The sequence below is a fragment of the Pleurodeles waltl genome, chromosome 1_1 (genome assembly GCF_031143425.1).
Source record: "Pleurodeles waltl isolate 20211129_DDA chromosome 1_1, aPleWal1.hap1.20221129, whole genome shotgun sequence".
Lineage (NCBI taxonomy): Eukaryota > Metazoa > Chordata > Amphibia > Caudata > Salamandridae > Pleurodeles > Pleurodeles waltl.
Genome location: NC_090436.1, coordinates 624,786,381 through 624,799,880, shown reverse-complemented (window position 1 = coordinate 624,799,880; position 13,500 = coordinate 624,786,381). Strand labels below are relative to the sequence as shown.

Sequence of the window (13,500 nt, the reverse complement as noted above, 5' to 3'; positions counted from 1 at the left end):
ACTGAAGAGGCCCGAGATGGCTTCAGGATTACGCTGACTCAGTATTATCTGCTCGCACTTTTAATTGCAGCAGCCGTTTGTTTAAGAGGAGAGCTTTGAGCACCGGCACCTTTTTATTTACAAATTAAACACTGGTCCCTCGTGTAATTCTAATTGAATCATGTCAATATTTCTGGGCTTGAGTATGAACGATCCCTGTCCCATGCAATAAGTAATGCACCTGATATTAAAATCACCGTTTGGAATTTATCGGATGCCATAATGATTGCATATTCTAACTGTTGGGTAAACATGGGCTTTCGGGTTAGTCCAGCGAAATGTAATGAAATGTGTGAACTTTATTCCACTTGGTAGCTACCATGTGCGATAAACATTGCACCACAAACCCTGGGCAAGCTGCTCAGGGATCACAATTTATGGCCCTTTGTAATCGGGCCCCCTAGTCCACTCTCGCACATTCGGTAAACAGCTCCATGGGAATCATTAATACCGCGTGCTAAATGACACTGATTATGATTATTGTTCTGTGCCCCACGGAATCAATATTTCCTGTGCGTGATGAAAACCAACCATCAAAAGCTCAGTGTGTTAATAGTGTATTCTGTTAATCGGTGGAGTAAATAAAGCACTCACTAAAATACTGCATGCGCTAAGCGCTATGAAGTGCCTGTTTTTCAGACATGGAAAGTCCCTAGTGTGAGGAACAAAATCTGTAGAGAGCAGGAACAGGCAGAGCAGCAAACAGAAGTACCTCGGGATACCCCAAAGCACACCAACACCTCCTTCCTTTGTGGGGGTGTGAAGGCTAGCAATTTATGTAGCCAAAGTACCTTAAAATGTGTCCATCGCAGTCCTTTGGCGTCACTCCATCATCACGGGCAGAAACCTGCCAACATCTAGCATTATGTATTCCAGATCCTGGAAAGGAGGTCCTGGCAAAGGAGATGGGAAGACACCACAAACTTCTGATGGGCCAGCTCAAGTTAAAAAATCCCTGAAATCAAAAACATGCCTGTGGAAGGAAATAATAAACAAAATCAATGGTTCAATGCTCTATCAACATATCCATTTGATATTGAGAACTTCGAAAAACGTTCCAAACATGAAAACTCTGGGTACATAAGCAAGCGGCTAAACACAAGCACAAAAGCATGGCAACTGGTGGCAGTTCTCCACTGCAGCTGTACCTGAAGCCAAAGGAAGAAACAATTATGACCATCCTCAACATGTCTGGAATGGATGTCATCAGTTGAGGTCAATAGGTCGGAGCAACTCAACATGAAAAACATGCGAGGAGCGATGGTGGTGTGGCGATGCATGTGCACCTTCATTAGAAATGTGATGTCAACCTTAGTAAATGTGTACATAGGGAGCAATACCCAACAAACATGTTCACTGATATTTAAAAAAACATTCAGTGACATTCCAACAATTGTAACCCCCTTTCCAATTACAGAGGTTACATCACAATTTATAAGAAGGATGAAGGGCCTACTGACATACAGAAAAAAATGTCATCTCATAAGCATGGTTGATCATACATCAATATCATAACTTATACATCATAACAATCACTGTTGGGCCGAGAGGAGCCTGTCAGAGCGTCCCCACTATTTCATGGAGGCAGTAGCGAGGACGCGCATGCCTCGGGGGTGAAACAGTTTTGCCCGCATTCTGCTCAAATTAGAAATTTCCTTTTAATTGATGCATTGTCAGTCTGCTTTAACTGTTTTTGTTACTAAATTGAGCTTGCACTTTATTGATCAATTCTGTTTATTGTTGTTTTAGATTAGAAAAGTAAGAAAAACACAGCTATATACTTACAACCTTGCAGGCCGGCAGTAGAAGTACAACAGTTTTAACGCCGTCCTTGGGGAATTGTCAATGTAACCAAGCAACATGAGCATTGTATGTACAAGAACAGTCAACAGGACAGTATGGTGTAAAACTGGTCCCCTCCCCGCCCTGCCTATGATAGTGTAGCCCCAGTGTTCTTCCCCCATAGGCATATTAGTAATTTTGTGTGGCCTCCCTCCCGGCTCAGTGGTTGAGTGAGTAGCTCTAAGTGTAATCGATGAGTTCAATAGTCACCTCAACAGGCGTAGGACTTTTAAGTATGTGGCGTATGTAATTTCATTGAATTCTGTCGACAGGATTTGTATAAAGGGTGCCCATAATGTAGAAACTTCTTCTGTTTGGTGTTCCGCTGCTAGAGAAAGTTTCTCCATCCCCAGCAGGAACCATAGTTTATGTAGCCATGAGGTGTGGTTTGGGATTCTATCCGTGCCCCATTGTGATAATATCGCCTGGTGGGCAGTGTTGAGGGCGAGTGCCATTTGACGACCTCTAAGCGATCGTAGAGGAAAGGTAAAGGGGTTAGATAGGCCAAGAATGATGTGCGTTGGCAATATTGGGATCTCCATGTGGAATGCTTTGTCTATGTCGTTTAGGATGCTACTCCAATACCGTTTCAGTTTGGGACAGTGCCATAGTAAATGTATCAGCGTACCGGTATTCCTGCATCCTCTCCAGCATACCTCAGGCTTAGTAGGGTTCCATGTGTGAATTCTCGCAGGGGTATAGTACCAGTATGTTGCTATTTTATAGACTGTTTCAGTGCCCGACACACTATGGGCAGTGTGATGAGTACTGTAATGTATATCTCCCTATTCCTCTTCTGTTAGATCCCTTCCTAATTCGGCCTCCCACCTTCTTTGTCCTTTGGTTTTGGGTATTTGTGTAGCGGCTATGAGGTGTATGTAAAGTTCAGATATCAACCATTTATCATCTCTTTTAAGTGTTAACCATTTCTCGAATGCTGAGAGTGGTCTCGCTACTAGGGGGCTAACCTTCGTTTGGAGCACCCAGTGTCTAACCTGTAAGTATGTATTCTGTTTGCCTCTGTAAGCCAATAATCTTCTTTCAGGCAGTCAAAATGGATGATGCCATCTTGGTGAAATAGACTCCCAACTCTCTTGCAACCTCTGGCATGCCATCTTTGAAAGCGCTCTGAACTCAGACCCGGGGCAAAATCTGGGTTAGCGCATATTGATGTCATGGGGGAGGGGAAGGATGTCAGACCACTTTTGACCGCCACTGAGTCCCAAACCCGGAATGTTGTGCTCGTGATAGGGGAAGAATATAATCCAGCTGCTCTTTGTCTACGTTGCAGACAAGGCTCCTTCCAGATGTGCGGCCCTGCGACTGCTTGATCCATGAAACACCAGTGTTTCTCTGTGAGTGGGCGACTCCATTCTAGTATGAACCATAACTGGGTAGCCTGGTAGCTTTTCAAAAGGCTTGGGACCGCCAGACCCCCTTTCATTTTAGGGAGATACAGGGTTTGCCACGGTATGAACGCAGGTTTTTGATCCCAGATACATTTTAGTATTGCTGCTTGCAGTGTGGCTAAGGTTTTGGTCGGTGGATGAAGAGTTATTATTTGAAAGAAGTAGAGAATGCGTGGTAAAATCGTCATCTTAATCGCTGCTACTCTACCAAGCCATGACAGCTTATGTTTGCTCTAAGTCTCCAGGTCTGCTAGTACAGCTTCAGAGAGGGTGGCATAATTCCTATTGACTGTTTTTGTAGTTGTATTGGCTAGGTGAATGCCGAGGTATGGTTCGTGGGAGGAGGATATATATAGGGGAGCCTTGAGCGAAGCTCTTCTTCATGGGAGGGAGGGACTGAAAGATTCAGGATTTGTGATTTTTGCCTATTCACTTTCAAGTCTCAGGTGTTCCCAAACTCCTGTAAGGCTTCAGTAAGAGCCATCAGTGAGACCATTGGGTCCGACAGAGCCAGAATCACGTCATCTGCATAGAGGTTAATAAGATGGTGATCACCCCCAAAGTTAATGCCAGTTATGAGGGGATTTGTACATATTCTCTGAGTTAGAGGCTCCATGTAGAGGGAAAATAAGAGTGGGGAAAGTGGGCAGCCCTCTCTCGTCCCTCGCCTAATCGGAAAAGACTGAGACAGTGTACCATTATCCCAGACAGCTGCCTTGGTCTCTTTATAGGCACATTTTATCCACTTCAGAAGTGTCAGTCCAAGGCCAAAGCGTTCCAGTATTTTTAATAGGTATGGCCAGTGCACTCTGCCAAACGCTTTCTCTGCGTCTATAGAAAGTAGTAGTGCCCCTTTCTGTGATTTATGCATTTTTTCTATGAGGTGTAGGAATCGTTTTGTGTTATCGCCACATTGCTGGTGCGGTATGAAACCCGCCTGATCAGGGTCCACAACCCTGGGCACATAGGGATTGAGGCGATGTGATAAGATGCTGGTGAGCAGCTTGGCGTCTATGTTTAGAAGTGAGATGGGCCGGTAGGAGCCACATTCCTCCTGGTATTTGCCTGGTTTGGGGATTACAGTGATGGTCTCGTCCAGCATACTGGTAGCGAGGGAAATGGTCTCTGCGAAGGAGTTAAATTGCCTTGTGAGTATCGGGGTTAATTCACAGCAAAGATTTTTATGGAATAGTCGGTGTAGCCATCTGGGCCCGGCGACTTCCCAGTTTGTAAACGGGAAATAGCCGATATCACTTCCTCAACCTGAATTGGCTGGTCAAGGAGAATTGCATCATGCGGTGGGAGCGAGGCAAGGGCACAATGATCTAAGTATGTGGAGGGATCCGTGTTGATAGAGGCGTATAATGCTTGATAGAACTCACGGAAGGCCGTCGCAATTTGGGGTTCTGTGCACGCTTCCCCCAGGGAGGATGAGCATATCATTTTAATCGTATTGGCCTGGACGCGTGCTCTCAGTTTGTGGGCTAGGAGCTTTCCGCTGGGGTTGCCCCCCACATAGTATTTATGTTTGAGTCGTACAATGGTGTAGTCAGTACAGTTCCAGTCTAAGCGCCTCAGATGGAGGCATGCTTTTTCTAGCTCCCTCCAGACTCCTGGGGCCCCCATGCGTTTGTGAATGGATTCCCATTCAACCACCTTCTGCTCAAGCAGCGCTCGCTGTTCTCTCTGGGCTTTATTCTCAATTGCCAATAGAGAGATCACCTCCCCCTGCATCACTGCCTTAAGGGCGTCCCATATAGTCGCTAATGAGGTGTGCTCATCATCATTTTGGCTAAGGTAGTCTTTAATCGTGTGTCTCAGAGTCTCCACTGTGCTCTGCGTCCAGAGAATAGTGTCCCTAAATCTCCAGCTAGGGGCTCAGAAGTGGTTCATGGTGATTTTCGCTGTTAATGTGACGAGTGTGTGGTCTGAGAGAGCGCGGGGTTCAATGCAACCTCTTGGGTGTGGTCTCAGAAGGCCGAAGAGGCTAAGAAATAATCTATTCGCATATATGTTTTTGCCGCTGCTGAATAGAAGGTGTAATCCCAGGTATTTGGATTTGTATCCCTGCATACATCTGTCAAGCCACAATCCTTGAGCCACTGGAGCCCTGCCTGAGGGAGTGCCTGTCTGACCTCGAGTGTGCCCTGAACGATCTAAGTCGTTGTCCTTCACTTTGTTAAGACCACCTCCCACGAGGATTGCTGTGTCGGGGGTAGTCAACATTGGGGTAGGAGCTTGTGTTATGAATGCTCCATGGTGGGTGTTGGTGGCATGGATAGTAGCTAGTCTAAAGTGGAATGAATCTATCCGCACTCTGTAGGCTAAGTATCTACCTTTTATCTTGTGTACCTTGAAAACAGAATCGCCATCCCCGTGTTTCATGGGGGCTGAGGACCCGAACTGTTGGGAAATCATTTAGAACGCATTTGGTAGACATCTTTGGATAGGAGGTGTGTTTCCTGTAATAAGCATATATGACTCGCTGAACGCTCGAGGAGGGAAAGAATTCCAGTAGTTTTGCAGGGTTACTGAGGTCTCTGACATTGAGGCTCAGACATTTAAGTGATGGGTAGGGAAAGCCATTTACATCTGCAAGTCATGAGTGATAAGGAGCGGAGGGCAATGCAGCGCAGTGTGCCTATGATGGGATCTTCGAACATATGGTTCTTGCTGTGTGGTGTGGGGGGGGAGAATGACACCAATAACAGTGTGGCACTACAGGTGCTTAACCAAACTAATAACCAAGACTTCTGTTCAAGGCAATCCATAAAAGGGGCATTGATCGAGGCTCAAGGGCATTCAGTGGGTTCTCAGTAAGCCGTCCATGGGCTCTGTCACCCCAGGCCCAGATATCGCGGATCATCAGACCGGAGCCCGAAGGTCAGCCACCATGTTTTCCTTTCAGGCTGGTGTTGTCAGTCAGTGTCTATGCTTTGGTGCTGGAAACTATGCTGTCCAGGACAGCCTGCCGCTCGTGCTCGTTCCTCAGATGATGGTCTTGGGTGTTTCTGCATTCGTCCTGGCCTTTTCCATCCCGTTCGACCCCTAGTGGGGCCTCCCCCGGAACTTCTCACCTCTGAGTCCGAGGGATCCTCCGCCATGTCCAATACTTGACGATCCTCTTTGATAGTTTTCACTTGTAACTGATTGTCCCAATGAAATATAAGTCTAAAGGAGTGTCCCCAGCCATATAAGACGTTATGAGACCGGAAGTGCTCAGTGATAGGTTTGAACTCCCTGCGGCATTGCAGGGTGAACAGAGAGAGGTCCTGGAAAAGAAGCAAGGTGTGTCCTACAAAGTGGATCTGAGGTTGATTTTGCGCTTGTGGGAGGATGTCCTCTTTAATCATGAAATTGTGGACACAGGCTAAAATGTCCGTGGGACGTGATCCGGTCCCCCCTGTGTGGCCCCCCCTGTGCACACAATCCAGCAAGATCTACTGATTGTCCTCATGTCCCACGAGTGATCGGAACAAGGCTGTCTTATACTCTCTGATATCTTTACCTTCAGCCCCGTTGGGGGCCCCCCTGATTCATATGTTATGACGATGAGAGTGATTTTCAAGGTCTTCAGTCATGACCTGTAGTTGCTCCTGCTGTTCCCATAACTTAAGGACCTCTTGTTGGAGTTGTTGGACATCTTCTCCTCTCGCAATCTCATTGCCTACCAGACCCGAAACCCACTCCCCTATTGAGGTGAGGTCGGTGCAAAGTTTGTGTACTTCCTGGAAGAGTTCTTTTCGCAGGTCCAGGAGGTCAGTCTTTAGGGAGTCAAACAGGGAGGTGAAGAATCCTCTTGTGACTGGTGGAAGCTCACTGTCACCCAGGCCTCCATCGTCTACCATTTTTGAAGGTTGCGAGGGAGTATCTATATGTTTGTTTTGCTCTGGTGCAGATCTGGTCAGCATCTCACTGACCGCCTGGTCCCTTTTCTTCTTTATGATGGTCATTGTCTAGAGTTGGGCTGCCAGTCGGGTAAAACAGGTGTTGCAGGCCGCAGCCCAGGTAGGCGCTCTGTTGCTGGACTTCTCTTCACCTGTTACTGCTACTCTTACGTGAAGGTCTCGTTGCCCTCTGGGCATACCCCGGTATCCTGGGTGCCTTGGGTTCCCCCGCCTTGACTGATGCCTCTGTGCTATATGCCGCCTTCCCGCTGGTCCTGCTCCCGCTAGGCCGGTCAGGGGAAGCCGTCCAGGCCCTGTCTGCCCTCACTTTCCCCGGGCTGGAACAGGCTTTTGTGGTGACCTGGTGCTCCCCTCTGCTCTCTGTCTGCAGCTGCTATATGGGATGTTATCCATAAGTGCCCTTCTTCTCACACCTTGGCCTTGAGACCTGGCCCCCATGCCTCTCTCGAGTCATCCTTTGATGTGGCCCGATCCATGCCGCCAATCAGAGGCCCACACCTAAAGCCCATACAGCGCCCTCCTCTAGCGTCAGGCCCTGTTTGCTTCTGTTCCACTGTCCGGGTTGCCCCCGGCCGTGCCTCTCTCCTGTGTCTCATTGGGGCGCGCAAGGGCCTCTGTCCTCCGCCCATCCTAGGCCCTCCTACTGGCGCATGTCTGGCTGCCCGCCCTGTGGTCGCTATGGGGGAGGCAACTCCTCCTCACTTTCTGGGGCCCAGGCCTAGGGCCTCACTACTTCCTGCGGGCCTACTGCACCTTGCGCCTCAGCTGCAAGGCCTGGCCTTAGGCCTTCCCCCCGCCAGCCCCCACCACATCCCGATCCATGCCGCCGATCAGCTCCCCCGGTTGGGGCACGTGCAGCGCTCACCTCCGGTGTCGGGCCCCCAGCTCAACCGCTCTTTCGTCTAGGGGTCCTTGGATCCCTGCCGTCCACCAGTGTCTCGCTGGAGCGTGTTCGGGCCTTCGCAGTGTGTAAGCCCCGGACCCTCTCGCTGGTGCACGTCCAGACGCTGGCCTCTCCACCAGTCCCTCCTGCCGAGAGGGTCACCTTCCCAACAGCACCCCCTCATCTGCTGCTGCACATCCGTTCTCGCCGCCATCTTGGCCACGGCCCTGAACTTGCACTTTATTGTGGGTTTCCGTCATGTTGCTCAGACGCCAGCTGCCCTTCTCTGATTGGAGAAGGGGATCCAGTCACTGTTGGGCCGTGAGGAGTCTGTCAGAGCTTCCCTGCTATTTCATGGAGGCAGCAATGCAGGCGCGCTTGCCTCAGAGGTGAAACTGTTTTGGCCGCATTCTGCTCAAATTAGAAACTTGCTTTTAGTTGCTGCATTGACAATGTGTTTTAAGTGTTTTTATTACCAAATCAAACTTGCATTTTATGGTGGGTTTCCATGTCGTTGCTCAGACCTCAGCTGCCCTTCTGTGATTGGAGGAGGGGATCCAATCACTGTCAGGCTGGGAGTAGCCTCTCAGAGCTTCCCTGCTATTTCATGGAGACAGCAGCAGAGATGCACAGCGGACGCATGCAGTGGGTGAGCTACTAGCGTGACAAAGGCAAGGCTGTCTGCACCCGTCCACGCCTGGACAGCTCCAGGGGCTAAGGATGCTGCCTCTTTTAGACTCCATAAGATTGCTTACTCTGCTGCAACACTGTGTGCTTTCAGAACTCCTGCGCTGCTGTGTAACGCACTTAAGTGGGCCTAAGATGAGCTGCCTCACCACTGCAAGGCATGTGGCTATGCTATCATGCCCCTGAAAACTACCAGACCACCATCTCAAAGCTCTCCTCAAATGATAGAGTACAAGATGTTCAGCATTAATTGCCGCTCCCTGGTCAAACATCATGCCAATGTCTTTGATTTCATCCAGGATAATACTCCAGATGTCTTGTTCCTCACTGAGACCTGCCTAAGCTAGGTCATGGTAGTGGAACCTTCCTTAGCTCTTCCTCCTGGCTACTAACTAAAGAAACATCAATAGGACAATCAATAGAGGAGGTGGCCTCGCTGTGATTTATAAAGTCAGCTTCGTTTGTAGTATATCTCAATATACCATTCTAGGCTGTGAAGGTGCTCTTTTTAAAGTTTCTCTAAAGAACAGCTTCACATTATTAGGGCTCCTTATTTAGCACCACACGGACCCTCGAAGGTTGTCAGGGAGGCTCTGACTAATGTTATTGCCCCATCATTAAGCCAGCCAAGTTCAATGTATTAGATGACCTTAATCTTCATTTTGACAACATTCATGATGGTGAAGCCACTAATCTTTTAGATGACCTTGCTGCTCTGCAATTAACTCAGCTGCTATCGGGAGTCATGCACTCAGCTGTTCACCTTTTAGATCCATGTTTTTCTAACCTTAGCTCTTTACAAATGACTACCCTGCTCCTTATGTTTTGAACTAATCATTTTATGATTCCCCTGACCATTCGCCTGCCGCGCCAAACTCCAATACCCATTTTTGACCGGATTAGGAAATGCCCCTGGCAGAAGCTTGACACTGAAAAATTCGGAGACTTTATCCAGTCACATGAATATTGCTTGATTCTAATGAAGAGACAACCTATAACAGTTTCCAATTTAAGGTTACTTCAGCCTCAGATACTTTTATTCCTATTAAACAGGCCTCCAACAGGAAGGAGCACGCTGCTCCCTGGTCTAATGAGACCCTCATTGCAGCTAAGAAGTAATGTAAGGTTTTAGAATGCTCTTGGAGGAAGGCCTATGACCCCCTTTTAAAAGTTCAATACACGGCAGCCATCAAATCTTACCACAAATTAATTTCTAAAACAAAAGCTTATTATTTTGCAGACAAAATAATGAATAGCACCGACCCAACTAAAGAAATCTTCAGGCTACTAAACAGTCTTTTTAAACCTGTGCTTTCAGCCGTCCCTATTGTCACATCTAATATACATTGTGAGAAGTTAGCAGACTATTTTGTCTGAAAGATAGGGGATATTCATTAACACTTTCTTTCGGACATTTCTACCACAAAGTTAGAGGAATTAATATTGTTTGAGGACATTAACTCCACACATGCACTCAATTCTTTTCCCCTCTTCGGTCTGCCTGAGTTGGCTACCTTTTGTAGCCAAGATAAATCTGGGTCTCCTGCAGATGACATTCAACCTGATCTGTTTCTTAAGCTCGGCGACCCCCTCCTTCCGCTTTGCTTAGAAGTTATAAATGTATCTTTGTCCTCAGCTCAGGTACCCAGTGCTTAATTTGTGCTTGTTGTTTCCGGTGCTGAGCACCGGCACTTATGTTTGAGGGCCGGGGCTTATTCTTCTGCCTCAAGCATTTGCTGCGAGTAAAAGACACATGGGAAAGACGGAGGAAGGGAAAAACGAAAAAGCGTCACAAAGAGAGAACGTAGAAAGCTGCAAGAGTGAGCTGAAGCGCTGGGAGTGGCTGTAAATGGATTAAAGAGGCCCGAGATGGCTTCAGGATTACACCGTCTCAGTATTCTGCGCTCACACATTTAATTGCAGCAGCCGCATGTTTAAGTGGAGGGCTTTGGGCACCGGCACCTTTTTATTTACAAATTAAGCACTGCAGGTACCTAGTATGTGAAAACATGCTAAGGTCATCCCCATCTTGAAGAATCCATCTCTGTATGTCTCCAAACCAGAAACCCCCCTCCCTATCTGGCGCCTGCCTTTTTTAGCAAAGGTTACAGAGAAACATGTTAACGGCATTTTAGCAAAGTACCTGATTGACAATCACATTCTGGATGTCTCCCAGAATGGCTTCAGGCCAAGACACAGCACAGAATACGCATTTCTTGTGGTCACTGAGCAACTTTGCTGTGCCGTAGATGAAGGCCATACATCTGTTCTGATCTTGCTTGACTTCAGCGCCGCATTTGATACGGTCTCTTGCAAAATTCTAATACAGCGCTTACAGGGCATTGGCACAGGTAGAACAGCACTTTCCTAGTTTGCTTCTTTTCTATATGAATGCTCCTTCCAGGTTATCTCCCCCTTTTAGTTCCGATACACATATTTTACAGCATGGCAATCCGCGAGGGTCTTCAGTAGGCCCTACTCTGTTCAACGTGTACATTCAGCCATTGCACAGGTTATTGAATCCACCAGAATGTTGTTGATAACCTACGCTGATGATACACAGCTGGTGCTCTCCCTTACAGATTACCCCTTGCTCAACCGGGCTAACTTCCAAAAAGGACTTCTAGCGGTTGCAGAGTGGATGAACATTAATTGCCTTCACCTGAATGTTCATAAAACAGAAGTACTCCTTTTAGTCAAAGATACCCACTCTTGGGGCAACCATTGGTGGCCTACCCTCCTGAGGGTCCCCTGCACACTTAAACTTCCTGTAAAAAATGTAGACGTCATCATGGACAATTCTTTGACCTTTGAAGCTCAGGCCATTTCAGTCACTGGCATTTGCTTTGGGCTCCCTAGGAGTCTTGGCTTTTTTTATCCTAATCTCTGACAGACTATTGTCCGGGCGGTAGTCCTATCCCAGTTGGATTACTGCATCATTCTGTACCTAGGAGTTAACAAATCAGTAATCCGAAGACTTCTTGCTGCAGTTAGGCTGTTATTCTCACTCCTAAAGTTCTGTTCTGTGACTTTTGCATAAATTACACCGGCTCCTTGTGGAAAAGCACTGATATTTTAAGGCCTTGAGCGTGGTTCATAAAATTCTGTATTCCCATGGGGTCCCTATTTTGTCTAAACCTGTTCTTCCATATCAGCCCTTCCGCTTCCTGCTCTTTGCGGATCTTAATCTGTCTTGCTACCTCTTTCCATCAGGAACACTGAGAATCACCTTTATTTTGGGAAAATGTATAACATAACATTGTAATGAGTGAGGTTCACACTGAGACAATGTACTCCAATGTACCAGAAGGCCTACCTAATTCACCTTGCCTTCCTGTCACATTAGTCTGAGGAGCAGGACAGTCACCAACATTTGGAAACATGATGCTTAAGTTCACTGTCATAAAATGCATCTCTCATCTTTGTTGTTGAAGCTCATCTTCATCTACGCTGTCTCTCCCATCCTTTTCTTATTCAAATATATCGTGGTTATGAACTGTGACAACGATAACCATTGCACCAATACAGTTATGATTCCCACCCATCTTAATTGCCAGCTTAATACACAACACCTGCCCCGCCCTCACCCCTGTCTTCAGCAGTGGTATTATCCATGACACAGCATCTAGCCATCAAAAATCCTTATCTATGTCCCTAAATCCCATGTGCCCCAGATCTTCGTAAACTTCTTTTTGCAGCCCCTTCCCCTGTAGACTACACGTTCCATAAACTTACAGCGATTTATCCCTTCCTACCTCTGTTGGAGTGTGGGTGTCGCCTCACCACCTTATTGTTGAGTGATGTCTCTTCTGGCCACTAAGAGGCCCAGGTTTGCAAGTATTTTTTGGCATATAGTGAGATCTGTGGACGACCAAATGCCTCATAGGGTGAGACTCAGTGTCAGCACTATATTGGTTTCCACTGCCCCCCACAAAGATCCCAACACTCACTCCCAAAAATGGCATATATGCGGACAGTACTACCATGTATGTATGAAAGGGCCTTTCATCCTGCAACGTCTGAGACACAGCGCCCTTCCCAACTTGTGCATCAGTGTTCTGGCATAGTACACCCTGTGTAGGAGCTGCAGTTGGATGAGCCTGTAACTAGCCTTTATCACCCCTTTAGTTTGGAAGCTCAGGGCGTCCTGCCAGTTGTCTTTCTCAATTTCTCCATTGTCTTGCTCCCATCTATCTTTGAGATATGCTAGGTCTCCTTGTGTGTTACGCATTAATGTTCCATATGTCAGGGAAATCAGTTTTCTTGTGCCCCTCCCATCCAGCAGCCTGTTTTCTAGTGGGGATTTTTCTTGGGGTTCTTCTTCTTTGGGGATACTATGTGTGAGTGCATGCCTCAGCCACCTATATTTAAGCCACTGCACATGGGGAATTTGGTACTCTTCCTGTAGATGGGTGAATGTGACTACCCTGTAAGCATGCCATACTTCCTCCAACATATTTATGCCATTCCTATCCCAACTCTGAAGGCCTTGGAGGGCTCACAGCCTTGTGCCTTCCCAGAGTGATGTCATAGGCGTGAGTCATGAACCTCAGTTAATTTCTCTAAGCAGCTTTTGCTAGGTTTTATGGACCACGTCCGTTGCCAGGCATGCTGTCTTTGCAAGTTTGCCACCATATAGAATGTGTATATAGCTGTGCTCACCTATCTCCGATCTATTGACCCTAATCGCAGGGTCGTAGGTGTCTACATATGCCCAGGCTTTCACCACCTG

General features: G+C 47.3%; 1 long non-coding RNA gene across 1 annotated transcript in view; it reads right to left on the bottom strand.

The window, feature by feature from the left end:
• Window positions 1–507: 507 nt before the first annotated feature.
• LOC138283531 (uncharacterized) overlaps window positions 508–13,500 on the bottom strand; it is an 84,069-nt gene continuing 71,076 nt past the window's right edge. Inside the window, exon 3 of the long non-coding RNA XR_011201279.1 lies at window positions 508–1,012. This is a non-coding gene — a long non-coding RNA (uncharacterized lncRNA). The remainder of the gene's footprint in view (window positions 1,013–13,500) is intronic.